The sequence below is a fragment of the Schistocerca cancellata genome, chromosome 8 (genome assembly GCF_023864275.1).
Source record: "Schistocerca cancellata isolate TAMUIC-IGC-003103 chromosome 8, iqSchCanc2.1, whole genome shotgun sequence".
In the NCBI taxonomy this organism is placed as follows: domain Eukaryota; kingdom Metazoa; phylum Arthropoda; class Insecta; order Orthoptera; family Acrididae; genus Schistocerca; species Schistocerca cancellata.
Window position 1 is genome coordinate 343,314,348 of NC_064633.1, and position 15,915 is coordinate 343,330,262.

At 45.1% G+C, this 15,915-nt stretch overlaps 1 protein-coding gene across 1 annotated transcript in view; it reads right to left on the reverse strand.

Moving 5' to 3' along the window:
• LOC126095562 (lipase 3-like) overlaps window positions 1-15,915 on the reverse strand; it is a 163,182-nt gene that overhangs the window by 111,872 nt on the left and 35,395 nt on the right. The window lies entirely within an intron of this gene.

Here is a 15,915-nt window from a genome sequence, read left to right on the forward strand (position 1 = left end):
CAAAGAACTTGGCAGTATAAATTCACTTGTCAGCATAATGTTACATCATGCTGGTCTGTATACATGAACTGATAATGTTAGGAAGGGTGTCATAAATCTGTAGTATTCGCTTCTGAGCAAGTTGGACCACAACTGTTGAAGCTGATCCTTGACATCCTGTACATTAGTACTGGGACAGATTTGACGCCCGAGCTGATCCCTCACATGTTCAGTCGGAGACAGATCTGGGAAACTTGCTGGTCATAGGAGTACCTCTACATTACGAACGTAGTTCGTGGAGACACTTGCTATGGCACCATGATACTGTCTAATGAGAAGTAACGCGTGACGTCACAGGATATCCATGTGGTAGAGTTGTGCAGTCAGAGTTTTCTCAATAACCACCAGCCGTGACATGAAGTCATATCCGATGCCTCTCCGCACTATGACGTCAGGAGTAACACCGGTGAGACTCTCCAAAATATTGTAAGAATGGCAGCTCTGCCCAGATTGCCGACATACTTAGCCTATCAAGGTCATCAAAGCAGTGCAGAACCGCGATTCATCGCTGAACACAATGCGACGTCATTCATTAGCGGTCTAAGCTTCCCGGTTACATCACCACTCAAAATTTTTTTGTGGGGTTAACGGCAGCCTACGCATGAGACCGTAATTTCCAGGACCGGCTGCTTTTAGTCTCCAATCAATGACGTGGTACGACACAGAATGCCGCATGGAGCCCATTACTTGTTACAATGGAATGGTAGGGAGGAGGGCTGAAACGGTTTTTGCTGTCGCACCTCACACTGGAATTGGGTACCGTATGAGAGCATGATACCTCTTCACGTTATGTGCAAATATCACACACTCCTCATTTTTATAACTATTTTTAATTTCAGGTAAGGTGCAAGAGGTAAGAGGGCAAGCAAGTTTCGCATAATCATGTTTTTGTTTCTCCAGTAAAAATTCGTATTGGGCAACGATGGACGGCCGGCCGCGGTGGCCGTGCGGTTCTAGGCGCTTCAGTCCGGAACCGCGGGACTGCTACGGTCGCAGGTTCGAATCCTGCCTCGGGCACGGATGTGTGTGATGTCCTCAGGTTAGTTAGGTTTAAGCAGTTCTAAGTTCTAGGGGACTGATGACCTAAGATGTTAAGTCTCATAGTGCTCAGAGGCATTTGAACCATTTTTTTGAATTATTATTTTGGAATTTTATAAAAGGTTTTGTATATCTTCTAAAAGCTGTTACCGTTTCCTGCTACTCTAACGATGGACGTACCCTGATGTGGCGTGAGATGGGTACAAGTACTGCACTCAGGAATATTATCGAACAGGATAGTTTTGGTGATCCAGGTATTATGGTGTGGGGAGGCATAAACCTCCATCAGCAAGCTTACCTCAAAAATCTTTCAGTACGTCATAGTCACCGCTTAACGTTATTGTCACACTGTACTTTTTCACCATGTGCGTTTTTTCAGGGGTTCATTCGGTCCTGACTTAATTTTAAGGATAACAATGAGTGACCGCATTGAGCTACGCAAGTGGTGGAGCTCTTGGAACAAGAACATATTCGGCGAATGGGCTGGCCTCCCCGTTCCTCCTACTTAAATCCCGTAGAACACGTGTGGTATACGTTGAGGAGACGTATTGGAGTACGTACACGTGCACCATCGACATTCAATAGTTTTCAATCGAAAGCATGGTCGAAATACCTCGATAGAGAACGTGGTGTTTTAATTAATACTAATTACACTGAAGCGACAAAAGTCACGAGATGGCGATATGCACATATACAGATGGCGGTAGTACCGCGTACTCAAGGTGTAAAAGGGCAGTGCATGGTCGGAGCTGTCATTTGCACTCAACTGATTCATGTTAAATGGTTTCCGGCGCCGGCCGCGGTGGTCTAGCGGTTCTGGCGCTGCAGTCCGGAACCGCGGGACTGCTACGGTCGCAGGTTCGAATCCTGCCTCGGGCATGGATGTGTGTGATGTCCTTAGGTTAGTTAGGTTTAAGTAGTTCTAAGTTCTAGGGGACTTATGACCTAAGTTGTTGAGTCCCATAGTGCTCAGAGCCATTTGATTTTGGTTTCCGGCGTCATTATCGAAGCACGCTGGGAATTAACAGACTTTGACCGCGGACTGATAGGTGGAGTATCCTTTCCGGAAATTGTTATTCCGAGATCCACAGTGTCACGAGTGTACTGAGAATACCACACTTCAAGCATTACCTCTCACCACGGCCAACATAGTGGCCGACAGCCTTCACTTTACGACCGAGAGCAGCGGCGTTTGCGTAGAGTTGTCAGCGCAAACACACAAGCAACACTCGTGAAGCAACCGCAGAAATCAATGTGGGATGTACGACGAACGTATCCGTTAGGACAAAGCGGCGAAATCTGACGTTAATGGGCTATGCCAGCAGATGGCCGACGCGGTATTTTTGCTAACAGCACGACACTGCCTGTAATGCCTTTCCTGGGCTCGTTACTATACCTGTTGGAACCCAGACGACTGAAAAATCGTGGCCTGATCAGATGAATTCTGATTTCAGTTGGTCAGTTGGTAAGAGCTGATGGTAGGCTTCGAACGTGTCACAGACCCTTTGAGTCCATGGAACCAAGTTGTCAACAAGGCCCTGTGCAAGCTGGTGGTTCTGCCTAATTTTGTGGGCTGTGTTTACATGAATTGGACTGGGTCCTCTGGTCCAAAACTGATCATTGACTACTTGGAGACCATTTGCAGCCAGTCATGAAATTCATGTTCCCAAACTATGATGGAATTTTTATGGATGACAATGCACCATGTTACTGGGGCACAATTGTTCGTGACTGGTTTTCAGAAGACGCTGGACAGTTCGGGGGAAGGATCTGACTACCCAGTTCGCCCGACATGAACTTTATCGTTCATTTGTGAGACATTATCGAGATATCAGTTCGTGCACAAAGTCCTAATCTGCAACACTTCTGCAGTTATGGAAAGTTGTGGAGCCAGAATGGCTCAAAATTTCAGCAGGGTACTTCCAACGACTTGCTGAGTCCATGCCACGTCGAATTGCTTCACTACGCAGGGTAAAAGAAGGTCCTTCACGATTCTGTCATCTCAGTGTAAGTGACACATCGATATAAATGCATTGGTAACTTACGTAACACTATGCCCTGGAAAAATCCGGGTCCAGGTTTGTCTTCAGTTCTTCCATCCCCATGTCAACTTTGTTCAGTCAATATACAATGCCTCACAAAGACCTGAAGCACCCAGAAGATATTTTTGGCTGTCAACGTAATTTCATGAGCGTACACACCATTGCTGGATATACACGGTGAAGCGAAATTCGCGCACTCGGGCTTCGCAGCGCGACTCCTGACATGCCAGCGATAAAAAAAAAGTCTCTCGCAAAATTTCGTCCGGCGAGTACACCCGCAGGAAATGGATGTTAAAGAAGGGCAATCTGGCAACACTGTACTCACGTGTATGGTCAGCACATGTTAGTTGTGCTGCACAGTTCGTCCAGAGGATAGAGTTTTGGTTTAGCATGCAGAAGGTTGTGGGTCCGCTCCTGGGTTGGGGCTTTGTTAATTTCATTCTGACATTTCATCCTGTAATATACGCCGTTTTTTACGTCACATGTATCCTAAATTTACTACATTTTGTAACTCTGAACGTAAAAAATATGTGGTTAGACAAATAGAAAATAGACAGTTGAAGCAAATGACCTGTCATAGGACAGAATAACAACAAAAACAACATCATTTGAGATGCTAAAGATGCGCCTGTTCAATGTAACGCGCATTACCCCTCTGGCAGATATTGTTCTGCATGATTCATACCGACATCGCTAATGGTGAAATGTTCTGTTTCGAATTGCACGGTTTCCCTAACGGTAATAGACGTGATGTTGCCTCAGTCCGATCGATAGGATAATAATAATAATAATAATAATAATAATAATAATGCATTGAAATACGTACTAAACAGTATGCAGTTACCAGACTCAGTGTTGAAAGGCATGGGACCATGGTGGTAACGCATACAAATAGTAACCGAGTTTGGACATTATTCGCAAAGCACATTGGTAGTCCTATTGGTAACGTAAGGCCCTAACGAAATGTAATGGACCTAAACGAGACAAGAATAATAGTTGCTACTAATATCTGCGACCATTGGAGGAGGATACAAAGAAACAGTTTTCGCACCTAGTGGATGAGGTAATTGTGAAATTCCATGACATGAAAAGGGCTTCTTTCAAAGCTGACCAATCTTCCATTGTAGTATGTAAGTGCAAGTTTTTTCTGGAGGACCCGCTGCAATCGCTGTTGACGATTAAGATGCGAAATACCGTACCACAGGCACTACAATTACCAAACAAAAAACATAGGCCTCACCCAGGATCGAACCATCGACCTGCTGCATGCTAACCCAAAACTCTATGCACTGCACCAACTGTACAGCAAAAGGAATGTGTGCTGACAGAGGTAGTTACCATACATGTGATTACATTGTTGCCAGATTGCCACTCTTTAATATCCTTTTTCTGTCGGATGTACTCGTCGGACGAAATTTTGTGAGAGACATTTTTTTATAACTGGCATGTGAGGAGTTGCGCTGCGAAGCCCGAGTGCGCGAATTTCGCTTCACCCTGTATGAATGACTGGAATTTCAATTCTGCATGACAGGTAGAATGGCCACTACAGTGCATTGGTGTTGTGAGTGATCAGTTTTATTACTGGTATGGTAGTGTATATAAGGGGTATGAACAGTGTCAGATGTTGCGTAATCACTGAGAAGGACACCGAAATGCCATGTACACATGAGAGACACCGTCCCCATCACCTGACAGTGTTTCATAGTGGATCATTGTGGGTCTCCATTTGGCCAGCTGATCGACATAATCGTGCAATATCCAGATTTGTTGGGTGTTCGGATGTGACAGGCCGATTGTGGACTGCTTTGGAAGATGAGTGGTCAGCCGGTGTGGCCGAGCGGTTCTAGGCGCTTCAGTCTGGAAGCGCGACCGCTACGGTTGCAGGTTCGAATTCTGCCTCGGGCATGAATGTGTGTGATGCCCTTAGGTTAGTTAGGTTTAAGTAGTTCTAAGTTCTAGGGGACTGATGACCTCAGATGTTAAGTCCCATAGTGCTTAGAGCCATTTGAACATTTTTGAACGTGAGGGCAAGTATACTCGTCGTCATGGTACCGGTCAACCAAGTCTGACCATCAGGTGGGGAGATCGCCATATTGTGCACCAATCACCTAGAAACTACTTCACATCTCCACCTTTGTCCGCCCCGATAGCTGAGTGGTCAGCCTGAAGGATTGCCGTCCTACGGACCCGGGTTCGATTCCCGGGTGGGTCGGAGATTTTCTCCGCTCAGGCACTGGGTGTTGTGTTGTCTTCATAATCATTTCATCTCCATCCAGCGCGCAGGTCGCCCAATGTGGCGTCGAATGTAATAATACCTGCACCAAGGCGGCCGGACCTGCCCCGCAAGGGGCCTTCCGGTCATTGACGCCAAACGCTCATTTCCATCTCCACCTTCCACACGAGAAAAAGTAGTCGACTTCTTGCAACATCATGTGTCATCCCGCACCACTGGTCGGGGACAACCAGCAGCCTGAGTAGGTAATGACTCTCCCAACCGTAGAAAGCCGATAACACAAGAAAAGACTGCATGTTGAGTGGTGCCGTGACAATGACTGCTGATGGATGGCGTCCCAGTGTGTTCAACGATGAAATGCTGTAGAGTACTACACTGGATGACCATAGTCGGCGATTACAATGGCGATCTCTAGACAGGGTCCATTTTGCCAACGTTTTGGAGAGGCACAGCGGATTTACTGCTGGCTTCATGGTGTGGGAGCCATAGGGTATGATTTCAGGTTGCGGCTGGTAGTGATTGAGGGAACACTGTCGGCCCAACAGTACTTCACGGACATTCTGTCCTCACGTGATACCTCCCTTGTGATAAACCATGGCGCTATTTTTCAGTATCTCAATGGTCCTCCACACATGAAATGTCTGTATGAAGTTAATCTGGTCAGCAAGATCCTCAGATCTCTAGGGGGGGGGGGGGGGGGGCACGTGGGACGTTAATCCCGTCTCAGTGGCTGTATCCAGGATATCACGGACCAGTTACAACAGTTGTGGGCCATCTTCCGTCAAGAAAGACTAAATTTGCATTACGACATCATTCCCAACCGATTCACTGCATGCATACAGACAAGAGTGTGTGCAACCACATATTCATAAGTGGTCTCTTACTGCCAAGTTCTTTCTTAATTTGACTCGATTTTGCAAACACTGAAATAACTTCGCTTACCCTCTCAACTAGTAAAGTTTCATTTCGTATTCTCCTCTTCTTGTGGGTGCTCCGTATTTTATTTTAGGCAGTGTCATTTGAATTGCAGACTTCGCAATCTTCGACGGTTGTCGAATTCTAATTTTGTCCACTGGATTATAATTAAAATTGTTTTTCACTCTCATTTTAATTCTACGAATAATAATTTGATTCATAAGAGACTTTTTAATATAGAAATCTTGCTTGGTTGACGCTTTAAGAAGACAAACAGTGGTGTGCAGTTCCGGAGAGTTTTCAGTGAATTAGGCCAAGTACCAGAAGCGTGATGGGAGCAACTATTTCAGATTATTTGGATTTAATAAATAGTACAGTGACAAGACTGATTGAATTTGAGCAATATGTTGTTGTTATTTGTTGAAGTGTAATAAACCAACATTAAACATGTTTTATTTGGGTTTCGGCCGTTCACCTTCGACTTACGAAACCTTAGAGCTTCGCTTACGAGCAAAACATATTGAGATAATTATAAATATATCCACTGGCATTATGGATTTGACAGTCCATTAATAGGGGCTCGTCTTATATGCCGCCAACAGGGAAACATTGATAGATATCAACACCCAGAGTTTTTTTTCATATTTTCATACTACAAAGAACTTTTTGGCTAACTTAAGGTGGCCACAAACGTAACTACATGCTTGACAAGCACGTAAGTGCAAGCGTTCTGCGCAAGCATGCAAAAATTCATTAAGCTTCCACACGGCTCAAGCATGCTTTTACAAGCATCAGATTTCCAAGCCCAGACGACGATGCACTGGCCTTGACAGGCCGTTTGCTTGTGTTATGAAAATCCAATAAAACTAAATAATGTCTCCTGCTTATTCAAAAACTAAATAAATGGAAGTATCGTAACACTGGTTTCTGTATTTGTTCTGTACGAGCCATGATTCATAAATACTTTCCATTTTTGTTTCCTTTCGGTAGTTAGTGCGTAACGAATTTATCTTTTTGATTACGGTGTCTATGTCCGTTTTAGGATCTAGTAATTTATTTTCCGCAGGAAGTAGATCATTCGTAGCGTTCTTCTTTCCTTTATCATTAAACTCTTTCGTTTTCATATTCCAGATAGAAGACATACTTACGTAAGTGCGTCTGATGCCTTTCAACAATTCGCGATTGATATTTTTCAGATCGCCCGACATGATGGCAGCGCAAACCGAGGAATAGTTGCACAAGACTCCCTGCTGTTAGTACACGCGCTCAAGTATGCACACGCTTGCATGCTTGTAGAAGTTTGTATAACAGAAATTCGATCAAGCATCATGTACGGTCCCGATGCTAGCGCATCCATGCTCACCAGTCATGTAATAACGTGTGTGGCCAACTTCAGTGACGAAGAATAGAATTTGGCGCCATATTTAGGATAGCGAGATCAACGAACACGTAAAGGAATGGAGCCACTTTGGTGCCCACGACAGAAGTGGTTCCGCACCCAGAAATCGGCCAGTATATTTAAGGCTTCGTTTTCTGGAACGGAGAAGGTATTTCGCTGGTGCACTTCATACTTCACGTGTACTGTATTACTCGAGTCACTCCAGCCTTCACAAGAAACTGAAGGAAGCAAATAAGGGAAAATGTCATTTAAAGCTGACCAAAGAGACCAGTTATTTCCTTCCTTTTTATATATCCATTTATCCTGACAAGATTAGGGCCATCAGGTTCTCTTTTATGTATAATCGTGTTCTACATTATGTTTATATAACGACACAGATATTATAACAAGAGTTGTATTTAATAGGGAGCCCCCATTTAGAAGTTAGTGCACACAAATAGTGGGAAGCAGCAACTGCTGTAGTAGAAAACGTAGAAGTTGTATTAGTTCGTGGGAAACTGAATACGAAAGGCAGATTACAATCAAATAGATTTAAACTGAGGAAGCTGGCAGCAATGGACATGAGATAAATGACGAGAGTTAAGAGGACTCTGATAGAAACACAAATTTCATAGAGAGGAAGAAAGAATGTGACGTCACTGGCTGAGAAGCGAAAAGAGAAAGAAGAAAATTGGCAGAAGATGGAGGAATTTGCTTTACTGTTTGAGAGACAGTAAACTGGCCATATATCTTAATTTTTAGGAAAAGTTATGACGTTGACAAAACAGACAATCTATTGATACTACGCACTGCTCGGTTTCCCCCTGTTACGGCTGATGACAGCTTGTGTAAGCAGCTGTATTACCAATTTCTTCTGAAAACCGGGCTCAATAATACTCAGATCCGGTTCAAAGCATTTGAAATTTTATGTGAGGTTTGCACGTAAGATGATTAACAATTTATTGCCATTGCTGACAGAGACCGTCATAGTTCTTCCTTAATTACTTGAAGCTGATGACAGGCAAGTTGAAAAGGCATGCACAAAAGGTGTGCAAGAACTAGAAGAAATCCTACGAGAGCCTAACAAGAATTGTTTTTTATCTGTCATATCTAGACACGTGAATCGTTTCACATACTGTGAGTTCATTGTTGTTGTGTTAAATGTAGTCACTATGTTACTTGTTAACAGTGAAAAGATGCAGATACAATATATATATACACTCTTGGAAATGGAAAAAAGAACACATTGACACCAGTGTGTCAGACCCACCATACTTGCTCCGGACACTGCGAGAGGGCTGTACAAGCAATGATCACACGCACGGCACAGCGGACACACCAGGAACCGCGGTGTTGGCCGTCGAATGGCGCTAGCTGCGCAGCATTTGTGCACCGCCGCCGTCAGTGTCAGCCAGTTTGCCGTGGCATACGGAGCTCCATCGCAGTCTTTAACACTGGTAGCATGCCGCGACAGCGTGGACGTGAACCGTATGTGCAGTTGACGGACTTTGAGCGAGGGCGTATAGTGGGCATGCGGGAGGCCGGGTGGACGTACCGCCAAATTGCTCAACACGTGGGGCGTGAGGTCTCCACAGTACATCGATGTTGTCGCCAGTGGTCGGCGGAAGGTGCACGTGCCCGTCGACCTGGGACCGGACCGCAGCGACGCACGGATGCACGCCAAGACCGTACGATCCTACGCAGTGCCGTAGGGGACCGCACCGCCACTTCCCAGCAAATTAGGGACACTGTTGCTCCTGGGGTATCGGCGAGGACCATTCGCAACCGTCTCCATGAAGCTGGGCTACGGTCCCGCACACCGTTAGGCCGTCTTCCGCTCACGCCCCAACATCGTGCAGCCCGCCTCCAGTGGTGTCGCGACAGGCGTGAATGGAGGGACGAATGGAGACGTGTCGTCTTCAGCGATGAGAGTCGCTTCTGCCTTTGTGCCAATGATGGTCGTATGGAGTTTTTGGCGCCGTGCAGGTGAGCGCCACAATCAGGACTGCATACGACCGAGGCACACAGGGCCAACACCCGGCATCATGGTGTGGGGAGCGATCTCCTACACTGGCTGTACACCACTGGTGATCGTCGAGGGGACACTGAATAGTGCACGGTACATCCAAACCGTCATCGAACCCATCGTTCTACCATTCCTAGACCGGCAAGGGAACTTGCTGTTCCAACAGGACAATGCACGTCCGCATGTATCCCGTGCCACCCAACGTGCTCTAGAAGGTGTAAGTCAACTACCCTGGCCAGCAAGATCTCCGGATCTGTCCCCCATTGAGCATGTTTGGGACTGGATGAAGCGTCGTCTCACGCGGTCTGCACGTCCAGCACGAACGCTGGTCCAACTGAGGCGCCAGGTGGAAATGGCATGGCAAGCCGTTCCACAGGACTACATCCAGCATCTCTACGATCGTCTCCATGGGAGAATAGCAGCCTGCATTGCTGCGAAAGGTGGATATACACTGTACTAGTGCCGACATTATGCATGCTCTGTTGCCTGTGTCCATGTGCCTGTGGTTCTGTCAGTGTGATCATGTGATGTATCTGACCCCAGGAGTATATATATATATATGTATATATATATATATACATATATATATATATATATATATATCCCCCTCCGGGATTCTGCACCTGTTAATGATTAGCACGACTTATTTGTTATAAACATGGAACGCGATTTTTTAATAGAGTTTGTTACAGGACGTATCAACAGTAACAATGGGAACTAAATAATTGTGCAGATTTTTGCCAGTAGCAGAAAATGTTCCTTGCTCACGTTCCATGCTCTGGCAGTTAAATAGAAGGCCTTGGGTTTCCGATTGGTCGACATCACCCAGTCCAGCTGACATGGCCCTTTCGAACTATGATTTGTTTCTTAACCTGAAGAAACACGTAAAGGGTCGTCATTATAACGACAATTAAGATGTCAAATATATACTTAACATGCCAAATATGCGCTGAGGCCTGGATTGACCATCTATGACATAATTTCCTTTCGAATTGACAAGAAAGGATTCACAAACATTGTAAAAACTGCAGCAATCTGTGGAGATTGGTACGTTAAATAAATGGGTCCTATCAACTATCCCCTTGACACTATTCTTTCTATAAAAAGCCAGGAACTTTCCAGTCTGCCTAGCATAAGTAGCGATACATCTCTTCAATGTAACTCTCAATCTTCTGGGTTATTGTAGCCATCTTCTCTTCGAAGTCATTCAGTTCATTCCATGGAGCCATTCTAACAACAATTATAACTATGGAATTGTCTCGGCATGAGCTTCACGCCTTCGCAACCAACCAAGTGATATTTCGACCAGCCACTAACGTATTTCTCCAGGTGGTTGCTGCAAAATCGGTGGCGCAGTACCCTGCAACGTGACATTTTGCAGTCAATGGTTCACTGGATTGCTACATGGTGTAGGAGAAAACGGTCTTCCCTGAGCCGACTACGTGAAGGGAGCCTATCTCCTATCACGATACACCCAGCTGGAGAGAATGTAAATCCTCTCAGCTCAGATGGTATCCGCATTCGTTCTGCGTCATGCATTCGTGCGGCATAGTCTCCAAGCCATTCATCGACTGCATGTACAGCTGACCTCCTCCACCCACAATGAGCAGCATCAATACGCAAAGATGACAAAAGTCATGGGATAGCGATATACACACATACAGATGGCGGTGGTATCGCGTACACATGGAATAAAAGGGCAGTGCATTAGCGAAAATTGACTGTGAACGCGGAATCGCAGTAGGAGCTAGACATGTAGCACATCACGTTTCGGACGTCGTTAGGGAATTCAATATTCAGAGATCCACAGTGTTAAGAGGGCGTGGAGGATACCACATTTCAGGCGTTACCTCTCATCATGGAGAACGAAGTGCCCGACGGCATTCACTTGACGACCGAAACGAGCGGCATTTGCGTAGAGTTGTCAGTGCTTGTAGACAAGCAACACTGCGTGAAATAACCTAACCTCAGAAATCAATGTAGGACGTATGACGAATATATCAGTTAGCATAGTGAGACGAAATTTGGCGTTAATAGGCTATGGAAGCAAATGACTGACGCAAGAGCATTTGTCAACAGCACGACATCGCCTGCAGTGCCTCACCTGGGCTCGTGACCGTATACATTGGAACTTAAACGCCTGCCGGCCGCGTTGGCCGAGCGGTTCTAGGCACTTCAGTCCGGAACCGCGCGACTGCTACGGTCGCAGGTTCGAATCCTGCTTCGGGCATGTGATGTCCTTAGGTTAGTTAGGTTTAAGTAGTTCTAAGTTCTAGGGGACTGATGACCTCAGATGTTAAGTCTCATAGTGCTCAGAGCCATTTGAACCTAAACGCCTGGAAAATCGTGGCTTGGTCAGGTGAGTACCGATCTCTGCTGGTAACAGCTGATGGTAGGGTTCTAGTGTATCGCAGAGCCAGGTTGTCAACAAGTCATGTTGCCAGCTAGTGTTGGCTCCATAACGACGTGGACTGTGTTTACATGGAATGACTGGTTCCTCTGGTCCAACTGAACCGATCATTTACTGCGAAAATTATGTTCCCTGCCATTTGCAGACATTCAACGATTGAACTTTTATTGATCACAATGCGCCACGTCACCAGGCCACAATTGTTCGCGCTTGGCTTCAAGAGCATTCTGGGCAATTCGAACAAATGATCTGGCCACCCAAATCGCCCGACATGAATCCTATAAAACATTTAGGGGACACAATGGAGAGGTCAGTTCGTTCACAAAATCCTGAAATGGCAACGCTTCCGCAATTATGCACGGCTATAGAGACAGCAAGGCTCGGTATTTCCGCAGCGGCTTTCCAATGACTTGAATCCGTGCCACGTCGACTTACTGCACTACGCCGAGCGAAAGGAGGTCCGACACAACATTAGGAGGTATCCCGTGACTTTTGTCACCTCAGTGTAATAGCTGCGGTGCAAAAGTATTGGTGTATCCATACAGCCCTCAGACACAGGTGTTGGAAAGAAATGGAAACATTGCGAAACATTCATGCTTGAACATAAATACAGTTGCCAGCCAAGCCTGCAGGTTGCGGTGTTGTATTTTACCATGTACGGTATCTGTACACAATGTCCTCAATACATTTCTTGTGTCAGTAATTGTCAGAACAGTTGCCTACGTAGTTGTGGTTGTATTATGCCGGAGCTGAGTGAAATAGAATGTGAGCAAATTGTTGGTGATCATATGATGGGTATTTCCTTAACCAAGACAGCCGAAGTGTTTCGTGTTTCACGCGGCACCATATCCAAGATTTATACTGCATACAGTTAAAGCGGAAAACCGTCATCCAATAAGTCACAACGCTGACGAAAATGTGTGTTGACTGATCATGACAGATCTGGTACCGTGCGCCGCGGAATTTGAATCCCCGCCAGACGTCATGGACGTCGAAGACCCATAGATGTCTCTGCACCATCGCGCCGTAAGCTGTGGCGGTGCGCGCCTTCTGGCCCGCATTTAGCGTGAGGGCGCCACAGTGGAACACTTGGTTGCAGCGGCCAACAGCGGCGTCCCCGGTAGAGTACTTAAGTGCCTGGTTGTCGCTCAACCTGGTCCCCCACCCCCCTGATCTGCCCTTGGCTAATGGTGTGTCATCTTTGTGCTGACATTTTAGTGCAGTGTTTACAGAGAGTGTTCAGTGTTGTGTGTCTTTTCCGAAGTACGGAAATCGTACTGTCGCTGGGTGTGATTTTTATATCTCTTGCGAATAGAAACCAGACTGTCGCCATGTTTTTTTAATTGTCTGTCTACTATTTTACCTGTCTGCTTCCTGTGTATTTTATTAGCATTGCCAACACTTTGTTTTTTGTTTTAACTTTCCACAATTTTCCGCCGTTTTACAATTTAAGTCACCGTTTTATCACCTGCTTCTATTGTTTCTTCTTACTTTTTAAAAAGTCTGTAGGCTGAAGAGCAGCGTACTAAGCTGCTGCCACCCGCCCCCTTAGGGGGGAATCGAAATTCAATAAAGGAAAAAAAAGCTAAGCCTGCGAGTCTAACCTTGTGTACGTCTCAGGACCCATCGCCTCGCATTAGACAGCGTATTTACTTTCGTGTTTTCTTTACGAGTGGACGTGGTTGTCTTGTTTAGTTCTCTTGACTCTGTTGTTCGTTCTTGTTGTTGTCGTAAGGTCCTTCGTTGGTCGTGTCCGTCCTCTCCCGTTGTGTTGTTGTTCGCGTGCCGCTCCGTGGGTCCCGCCGCGTTTCCGTCACTTCAAACCAGCGACTGTTCCGGTCGCCGTTACAACAACAGACATTCATTGAAGATGATTGTGACCAAAATGAAGGAGACGAAAGCTGCATAATTAACTGTGGAACTGAATGTCGAACTTGTGAACCCTGTCCGCAGCAAAAAAAAAAAAAAAAAAAAAAAAAAAAAAAAAAAAAAAAAAAAAAAAAAAAAAAAAAAAACCGAAGGAAGCTCCAGAGCCGCGAATTTCAGGGAGAGCAAGAATTCCAAAACCACTCCTCAGTGACGCAAAGTCACGTAACGGGAAACGCGGTGCCGAATTCTTAAAACTATAAAGCAATGGAAGAAAGTCATTCAGTTGTATGAGTCTTGCTCCACACCGTTTCTAACTTCTAGCCGAGTTTACGCCCCTAGAACGAAATTGGCGGGAATTCAGTGATGATTTTGGTGGCCATATGGTGGAATTCCATGGGATCCATGGTTAATCTTCTAACATTCTGCGTGGTGTCTGTTTGTTCTAAGTCGTGTCTCCCTACCACTTTCGCTCAACGACGTTCTGAGTGAGTTTTTTTAGGGAATTGAACAGTTTGAACCTGGGACCTGTTGCTGGTAAGGAGACGCCAGATCACACATGACACGTAGAGTTCAGAAGAGTTCAGTGAGACTAGCGATGATATAATCAAATACTTAATGATTTCAGCGTCAGCTCCACTGCACTCCCTGTAAAAGAATCTTAGTACTAACTAAATTTAGTGGAAGGGGTTCAAGGCTTTCCTATTTTTAGTTAGCTGGTAAGATAACGCCGAAAAAGCAGTTAAGTTTACCATTGGAATGGTAAACATTGTTTATAAATTTTACTATTGATAAAAGGAAATATTTTAATACAGGATGATAAAAACCAACTGCGTTCAACAAAAATGTGAACGAATATTCCCTGAATGGGTTTCTAAGTTCTATAATGGATCGAAGGATGACCTATGCCATATCACGTCTATAATCTAGGTTTAAATTAAGTTTCATAAAAGAGAAAACTATCAAAAATGGTCTACACTGACCCTCAATTATCTTTAATTACTTATTTAACTTGTCGTAAATTACAGTGGCTGATGTGGCTTCTCAATAATTATATAACAGAAAAATCATCGCGTTTCAGATTTTAACTTTAAGTAGCAAATGTGAATACCACGAAGTTTAATTGACGATCAACACTAGTATTACGTAAAAAGGGGATGTAACAGATGAGACTTCTGCAGTTCTGAGTGAAGCCTTATGCGCTCTTATGCGGCATCGCTTGCGTTCATTACCTTGCCAGTGGTTAAGCAGTGTCAGGGGCGGCTGGCGACGCAACTGCACACCCCTCGCCGTCTCAGTAGCAACTCTCTCGAACTTATCCTTACTACTGTTTACCGAAGTTGGTTTAAGAAAAAGGTATCTGGCTGTGTTTTCAACTGACCAATCAGCATCTCAACGTTAACCTTAAGCTCTGCCTACAAAAATTCTGTCTATCTAATGATAAACGTTATACATTTCGTGGTGGGGCAATGTTTTTAATGTTTGCTACGTAACAGAGACGTGTATAGTCTCACGCTAAAACTTGCAGCTGGTGTGGCCCTTTTAGTGTTATCGTAAGATCTATAATGTTCTTCTGGAGGGCTCTACCTCTTAACATGGACTGGGGGATGGATCTCTTGGCGGTCGGTTGGCATTGTCCCGCTCTTATCGTAGGGCCTTCTAGCCTACGTGGCTCTGCTCTCGGATTCTGTTCTCATTTCTCCCCTCGGAACTGCGTCTGTTTCACAGTGGGAAGGTATGACATGCATTTAGACGTTCTTGTGTTAGTCTGTGGTATTCCATTTGCTCCCTCGTTGATCGTATTACTTTGGTTAATTTAATGTCAGGATTTATTCGGAGCTATGTGACATATTACGAGATTTGCTATCATGTCAGGGTTTTCATGGAAGGTGTTGGATTTGCTTCACACCTTACAATCTGCAAGGTCACATTAGTGCCAAGGATTATGCGACTATTTCGGATGATCAG